This window comes from Elaeis guineensis, chromosome 1 (assembly GCF_000442705.2).
Source record: "Elaeis guineensis isolate ETL-2024a chromosome 1, EG11, whole genome shotgun sequence".
In the NCBI taxonomy this organism is placed as follows: Eukaryota; Viridiplantae; Streptophyta; class Magnoliopsida; order Arecales; family Arecaceae; genus Elaeis; species Elaeis guineensis.
Window position 1 is genome coordinate 175,655,947 of NC_025993.2, and position 7,499 is coordinate 175,663,445.

General features: G+C 38.2%; 2 non-coding genes across 2 annotated transcripts; one reads left to right on the plus strand and one right to left on the minus strand.

Annotated features, from left to right (window-relative positions):
- Positions 1 to 3,167: 3,167 nt before the first annotated feature.
- LOC140854937 (small nucleolar RNA R71) lies at positions 3,168 to 3,274 on the minus strand. The gene has a single exon (XR_012138031.1). It is a non-coding gene; the product is annotated as a small nucleolar RNA R71 (small nucleolar RNA).
- A 3,841-nt stretch (positions 3,275 to 7,115) lies between these two features.
- On the plus strand, positions 7,116 to 7,222 carry LOC140854978 (small nucleolar RNA R71). The gene has a single exon (XR_012138071.1). It is a non-coding gene; the product is annotated as a small nucleolar RNA R71 (small nucleolar RNA).
- Positions 7,223 to 7,499: the final 277 nt, after the last annotated feature.

Genomic DNA, 7,499 nt, shown 5'->3' on the forward strand with positions numbered 1-7,499 from the left:
TTATGTCACAAATTGACATAAAAAGTATCAATTAATATCTAAATTATCTAACTTTATTAGAAAATTGATACTTGTTATTATATTTTGCAGAAGAAGAGATCATCAATAGAAAGAACAAGGAAAGAGGATTCCAACGGCGCAAATTTTATGCAAAACGGAGTTAAATTGACCCAGAAATTGAAGAATGAAGAAAGAAGACTCAATTGGGTCAAACCCGAGTCAAATCAGGTCAAAATTGATCAAAAATCAACTGATTTGGTGATCTGGTTAGCCGCCTGGTCCACAGCAACAGGCGCTGGACCATGGACCCATCGGCCCTAAACCAGCAATCAGGAGTCTCGGCTCACCGCAACGCATCGCGAGCCCGATCCACGCGCGCGGTCCAGGGCTCATGAGGAGAGAGAAGAAGGTCCGAAGGGCAACCTGGTAACTTCACATCACTCGATGGTCCGATCTTCTCTGATCAAGATCCAACGCTCCATATTTTTGCACCATCGGACGGCCACCATCGCAGCCGGTCAAGATCCAACCGTAATCAAGGCAATTGCAAGAATCAATAAACACTAGGACAACACGGGATCCTTCTGCAGCGCGATCCAACGGACGAAATCTTCCAGCCCTTGATCGGACGGTCCGATGCATCCGACCTGATCCCATCTCTGCAGCCGATCCAACGGCAGCGCTTCACCCAGATCGTGATCCGACGGCCCAGAATCGCTTCCGGCTTGATTTATTAGATGAATTGGGTCCTTTAGATGAAGATCGGACGGCTGAAACAATTTCTAGGGTTTCTTGATGGATTTAAGTGCTTTTTGAGCGAGATTTGAGCCCCTAAACCCCCTAACAGCCCTCTAAAACTCTTAGTCCCACATCTAAGTTTTGAAAACCTTATAACCCCCAAATGCCTATAAAAAGCCCCCAAAGGCCCTTGTTTTAATGATTCTTCCTTCCGATCAAGCTTGTAACCCTAGATAGTGGGGTTTTTAGCTTTCTTCTCAAGCCTCGAGCTTTGAGGTTTTTGTAATAATTTTTTTTTATATAAAATCTTATTTTTATGCAATTTTATCTCTTTACATTATGCAATTTATTTTTCTTGCAATTAGGATAGTTTAATTTATGCAATTTAATTTTATGCAATTAGGTTAGTTTAAATTATGCAGTTTAAATTTATGCAATTAGGATAGTTTAATTTATGAAATTAGGTAGTTTATTTTTCTGTATTTAAATTTTGAAGTAGATTTAGATCATGTCTAGCTAAGCATCCCTTCTAGGGTTTGCGATGAAGCTAGATCATGAGTAGGGATTTTACATAGGGTTCTTTCTTTTTCTTAGGGTTTCTTTTTCTTCCTCTTTTGCCAAGAATTTTTGATGAACTACAGTTGGGTCAGAGTCCCTTCATAGTTCATGCTTGATTCAGTGCATAGGAGGAGAAAACCCTAAGGGATCCTAGTTACTACTCCCCTGTAAAGAATCTTGATGGTTATCGTTGGGCCTTAGTCCCTTCATAATCTATGCTTGGGAAAGACAAGAGGAGTAGTCGTTAGGATCAATAAGAAAAATTTAGGTAGAATTCCCTAATCTAGATCTAGTGGATTCAAAAACCCTAGATCCTTAGTCTTATTGTCTTTAGCAAACAACTTTCGACTTTCGATTTTTGTTAAAGCTCACTTGAGCATAGATTTGAAAATCATTTTTAAAACCAAGTCTCTGTGGGATCGACCCGTACTCGCTGGTCGTGCTACTCTGCACACGTGCGCTTGCGGTTTTATTTACAAATTTTAAGATTTGACATCAAGTTTTTGGCGCCGTTGCCGGGGATTTGGCGTTTTAAATATTTTCAAATATTTGTTCTTCGTGCTTATAACTCTCTTTTTTTTCTTTAGGTTTCTAGATTTAGTTGGTGATTGCTGGAAAACTCAGGTACGCTTCTAATTTCTCTTTTATTATTTTTAGTTAATTACTTTTGCTTTTAGACCTAATCATTTGAATTTACTTAATCACAAAAAAAAAATATATAAAACAAAACAAAAGACATTTCATAATCGTGAAGTAAAATATCAAAATAAAAAAAAAATTCTAAATTAAAATCTTTTACATTCTTGGTCATCTTGTTTATTTGTATTTGCATTTTCATAATTAATCTAAGGGCATCAACCCATTAACAAGATAAGGTGGGGATTTCATTACCCTTCCTTAGCCCAAAAACCATCTCCATCATATTGCATTACCTAGACTTTTAATCTTAAAATCAATTAGACGTCAACCTTAAGGAATTCGAGCTCAATAGGACAAGGAACCCTAAGAGTTCTACCAAGTTTGAGTTGTTTGATTAGTTGGTGTCTAGGCAAGTCCCTGAGGGTGGTTTGTTAAATTGGTTCAGTTGCTGGCCTGGCCAACTCGTTTGGTGTCTAGAAAGGCAACGATGAGTGAACCTCCCACCTCTTATACTTACCTGGCTAACTAGTTGATCAATCTCCACTTGGAAGGTTTGAAGGGTCATCTTGGAACAGTTAGGAGCTGTCTAGATTTAGGTTAACCCTAGGATAGATTGAGTTTAATTTATTGATTCACTTGTTTGAAAAAAAAAAAAATTTAAAATTTAAATTAATTTGGTTACTTTTCTTTAGATTTAGGACTCCTTAGGATCTTCTCTTTAGAACTTTTTCTCTTTTCTTTCTTTTCCTTATACATAAAAATTTTATAAAAAAAAAAATTGTATAAACATCGAGAACCGTACACTCGTGTGTGGAGAAGAGTGTCGGGTCGTCTAGTTAGAATTGAGTCAATTCCTGTTGTTCCAATGGCTGAACCAATCCAACCCATGACCCTTAAGGATTTGTGTTATCCAGTTGGCTCCATCCAACCATCTTGTATCAGGTTGCCACAACCCACAGCTAACAATTTTGAAATCAAACCTCAAATCATAAATATGCTTCCAAAATTCACAGGATTAGAGGATGCTTATATATTTATTAGAGAATTTGAGGAGGTATGTGCAACCATGAAACTGCAATTAACAGAGGATGAGGTCAAACTTAGATTAATCAACTTTGCCCTTAAGGATAATGCTAAGAAGTGGCTTTATAGTCTGCCAAACATTCTGTCACTACCTGGGAGGGCTTTGTGAGAATATTTTTAAAAAAATATTTCCCCATCATAAAACAGCTAGGATTAGGAATGAAATAAATCAATTTTACCAACTAGCTGGTGAATCATTTTGGAAGTACTTTGATCGTTTCAAGAATCTTTTGACCCAATGCCCACACCATGGAATAGAAACTTGGAGACTATGCCAGATCATCTATGAGGGGTTAGATTCAAACTCAAGAACCATGCTAGAGTCCATGTGCCAAGGCCAATTTATGGACAAAGAAACTACTGAAGCTTGGCAATTCTTAGAAGACCTAGCCGAGAAAAATTTACAGTGGGAAACAACTAGGGAACCTGATAAAGCTACACCTTCAAGAGGAGGAATGCATCAAATTCAACCAACCCTAGCATCAGAGGCCAAGATTGCAACCTTAACACGTAGATTGGAAGCCTTAGAATTACAGAGACCAGCCAATGTAAATCAAATATCTGCACCCATGTGTAAAGGGTGCAATGCACCAGACCATGTCTTAGAAGAATGTTCCTACTCGAATGAGTGTGCACAGGTGAATGCCACCTATCAAGGACCATTGAACAATCCTTATGCACCCACATATAACCCAGGTTGGAGGAATCACCCGAATTTCTCATGGTCCCAGAATCCTAATGTAGGCAATCCAAATTTCAATCAGCAAAATCTAAGGTCCAACCCAGTGATGAACAACCCGCCAGGCTTCCATGATAATGACAAGAAAATTACCTCTTTAGAGAAAAGCCTAGAAGCCATGATGAAGACACATACCAGCTTTATGCAAACCACGGGTCAACTCATAAATAATAACACCCAAGCTATAGCCCGTCTGGAAATGCAAGTAAGTCAGCTGGCTTCGACCATTAGTGAACGAGAACATGGTAGGTTACCTAGCCAACCTGAGCCAAATCCTAGGAACCAAAATGGTCCACGACCCCAACAAGGAAACCAAGTTAATGGTGTAAATGCCATTCATACCTTAAGATCAGGAAAACAAATAGACAATAAGGTAGTTGCACTTGATGATATAGATGACTCATCTGCCGAGTCACCTTCTAAAACTACTACCTTTCAACCTCAAGCACCAGAAACTGAAAATTCACCTAGTCCAGTACTTAAAAGTCCTAGAGCTCCTTTTCCAAACAGACTGAAATCCAATAAATCTGAACATTTAGACAAAATTTTAGAGGTATTTAAACAAGTCCAAGTTAATATTCCTCTTTTAGATATAATCCATCAGGTTCCAACTTATGCCAAATTTTTAAAAGATCTTTGCACTAGGAAAAGGACCACTAATGTACCAAAGAAAGCATTTTTGGCTGCAAGTGTCAGTTCATACCTATCTAGCCATGTGCCAATTAAATATAAGGACCCTGGAGCTCCAACAATTTCTTGTGTTATTGGAGAAACCAATATAAAAAAGGCCTTGCTAGATCTAGGAGCTAGTGTGAATATCCTTCCATATTCGGTGTATGAACAACTAGGATTAGAAAAACTTCAACCTACTGGGATCACATTACAGTTAGCCGATAGATCTCTCAGGATCCCTAAGGGAATGGTCGAGGATGTTCTGATAAAGGTTGAAAATTTCATTTTTCCTGTAGATTTTATTGTTTTAGAGACTGAGCCAGTTGCGAATCCTAAAGGACATATACCTGTCATTTTAGGAAGACCATTCTTAGCTACGGCCAATGCTGAAATCAATTGTCGAAATGGTCTAATGAAGTTATCCTTTGGGAATATGACCATTGAGCTTAATGTTTTTAACTTAGAACAGGAATCCTCTTCTCATGCTGATGTCAATGTAGTCCAAGATGGTATTTATGAATCCATTGACATTAGTGATGATGAAGTCGACCTAGAGTCTAACCCCTGGTTAATCCATGAGTCTGAGGATGTCAATGAAATACTTAAAGAAAATCAGATTAATCAGGAATCGACACTTCCTACTGAACCAATCATTGAGATGGTGAACTCATCACCTAAACCATCGATAGAGGAAGCACCCATTTTAGAACTGAACCCTCCAGAACATCTCAAGTATGCATATCTAGGACCAAAAAATGCCTGATGCAATAATACAGGCAAAGTTTCTTTGGTCTAGATATGCATACTTGAGATGTTCTGGAGGGGTTCAGTTCTAAAATGGGTGCTTCCTCTATCGATGTTTAGGTGATGATTCACCATCTCAATGATTGGTTCAGTAGGAAGTGTCGATTCCTGATTAATCTGATTTTCTTTAAGTATTTCATTGACATCCTCAGACTCATGGATTAACCAGGGGTTAGACTTAGGTCGATTCATCATCACTAATGTCAATGGATTCATAAATACCATCTTGGACTACATTGACATCAGCATGAGAAGAGGATTCCTGTTCTAAGTTAAAAACATTAAGCTCAATGGTCATATTCCCAAAGGATAACTTCATTAGACCATTTCGACAATTGATTTCAGCATTGGTCGTAGCTAAGAATGGTCTTCCTAAAATGACAGGTATATGTCCTTTAGGATTCGCAACTGGCTCAGTCTCTAAAACAATAAAATCTACAGGAAAAATAAAATTTTCAACCTTTATCAGAACATCCTCGACCATTCCCTTAGGGATCCTGAGAGATCTATCGGCTAACTGTAATGTGATCCCAGTAGGTTGAAGTTTTTCTAATCCTAGTTGTTCATACACCGAATATGGAAGGATATTCACACTAGCTCCTAGATCTAGCAAGGCTTTTTTATATTGGTTTCTCCAATAACACAAGAAATTGTTGGAGCTCCAGGGTCCTTATATTTAATTGGCACATGGCTAGATAGGTATGAACTGACACTTGCAGCCAAAAATACTTTCTTTGGTACATTAGTGGTTCTTTTCCTAGTGCAAAGATCTTTTAAAAATTTGGCATAAGTTGGAACCTGATGGATTATATCTAAAAGAGGAATATTAACTTGGACTTGTTTAAATACTTCTAAAATTTTGTCTAAATGTTCAGATTTATTGGATTTCAGTCTGTTTGGAAAAGGAGCTCTAGGATTTTAAGTACTGGACTAGGTGAATTTTCAGTTTCTGGTGCTTGAGGTTGAAAGGTAGTAGTTTTAGAAGGTGACTCGGCAGATGAGTCCTCTATATCATCAAGTGCAACTACCTTATTGTCTATTTTTTTTCGATCTTAAAGTATGAATGGCATTTACACCATTAACTTGGTTTTCTTGTTGGGGTCGTGGACCATTTTGGTTCCTAGGATTTGGCTCAGGTTGGCTAGGTAACCTACCATGTTCTCGTTCACTAATGGTCGAAGCTAGCTGACTTACTTGCATTTCCAGATGGGCTATAGCTTGGGTGTTATTATTTATGAGTTGACCCGTGGTTTGCATAAAACTGGTATGTGTCTTCATCATGGCTTCTAGGCTTTTCTCTAAAGAGGTAATTTTCTTGTCATTATCATGGAAGCCTGGCGGATTGTTCATCACTGGGTTGGACCTTAGATTTTGCTGATTGAAATTTGGATTGCCTACATTAGGATTCTGGGACCATGAGAAATTCGGGTGATTCCTCCAACCTGGGTTATATGTGGGTGCATAAGGATTGTTCAATGGTCCTTGATAGGTGGCATTCACCTGTGCACACTCATTCGAGTAGGAACATTCTTCTAAGATATGGTCTGGTGCATTGCACCCTTTACACATGGGTGCAGATATTTGATTTACATTGGCTGGTCTCGGTAATTCTAAGGCTTCCAATCTACGTGTTAAGGTTGCAATCTTGGCCTCTGATGCTAGGGTTGGTTGAATTTGATGCATTCCTCCTCTTGAAGGTATAGCTTTATCAGGTTCCCTAGTTGTTTCCCACTGTAAATTTTTCTCGGCTAGGTCTTCTAAGAATTGCCAAGCTTCAGTAGTTTCTTTGTCCATAAATTGGCCTTGGCACATGGACTCTAGCATGATTCTTGAGTTTGAATCTAACCCCTCATAGATGATCTGGCATAGTCTCCAAGTTTCTATTCCATGGTGTGGGTATTGGGTCAAAAGATTCTTGAAACGATCAAAGTACTTCCAAAATGATTCACCAGCTAGTTGGTAAAATTGATTTATTTCATTCCTAATCCTAGCTGTTTTATGATGGGGGAAATACTTTTTCAAAAATATTCTCACAAAGCCCTCCCAGGTAGTGACAGAATGGTTTGGCAGACTATAAAGCCACTTCTTAGCATTATCCTTAAGGGCAAAGTTGATTAATCTAAGTTTGACCTCATCCTCTGTTAATTGCAGTTTCATGGTTGCACATACCTCCTCAAATTCTCTAATAAATATATAAGCATCCTCTAATCCTATGAATTTTGGAAGCATATTTATGATTTGAGGTTTGATTTCAAAATTGTTAGCT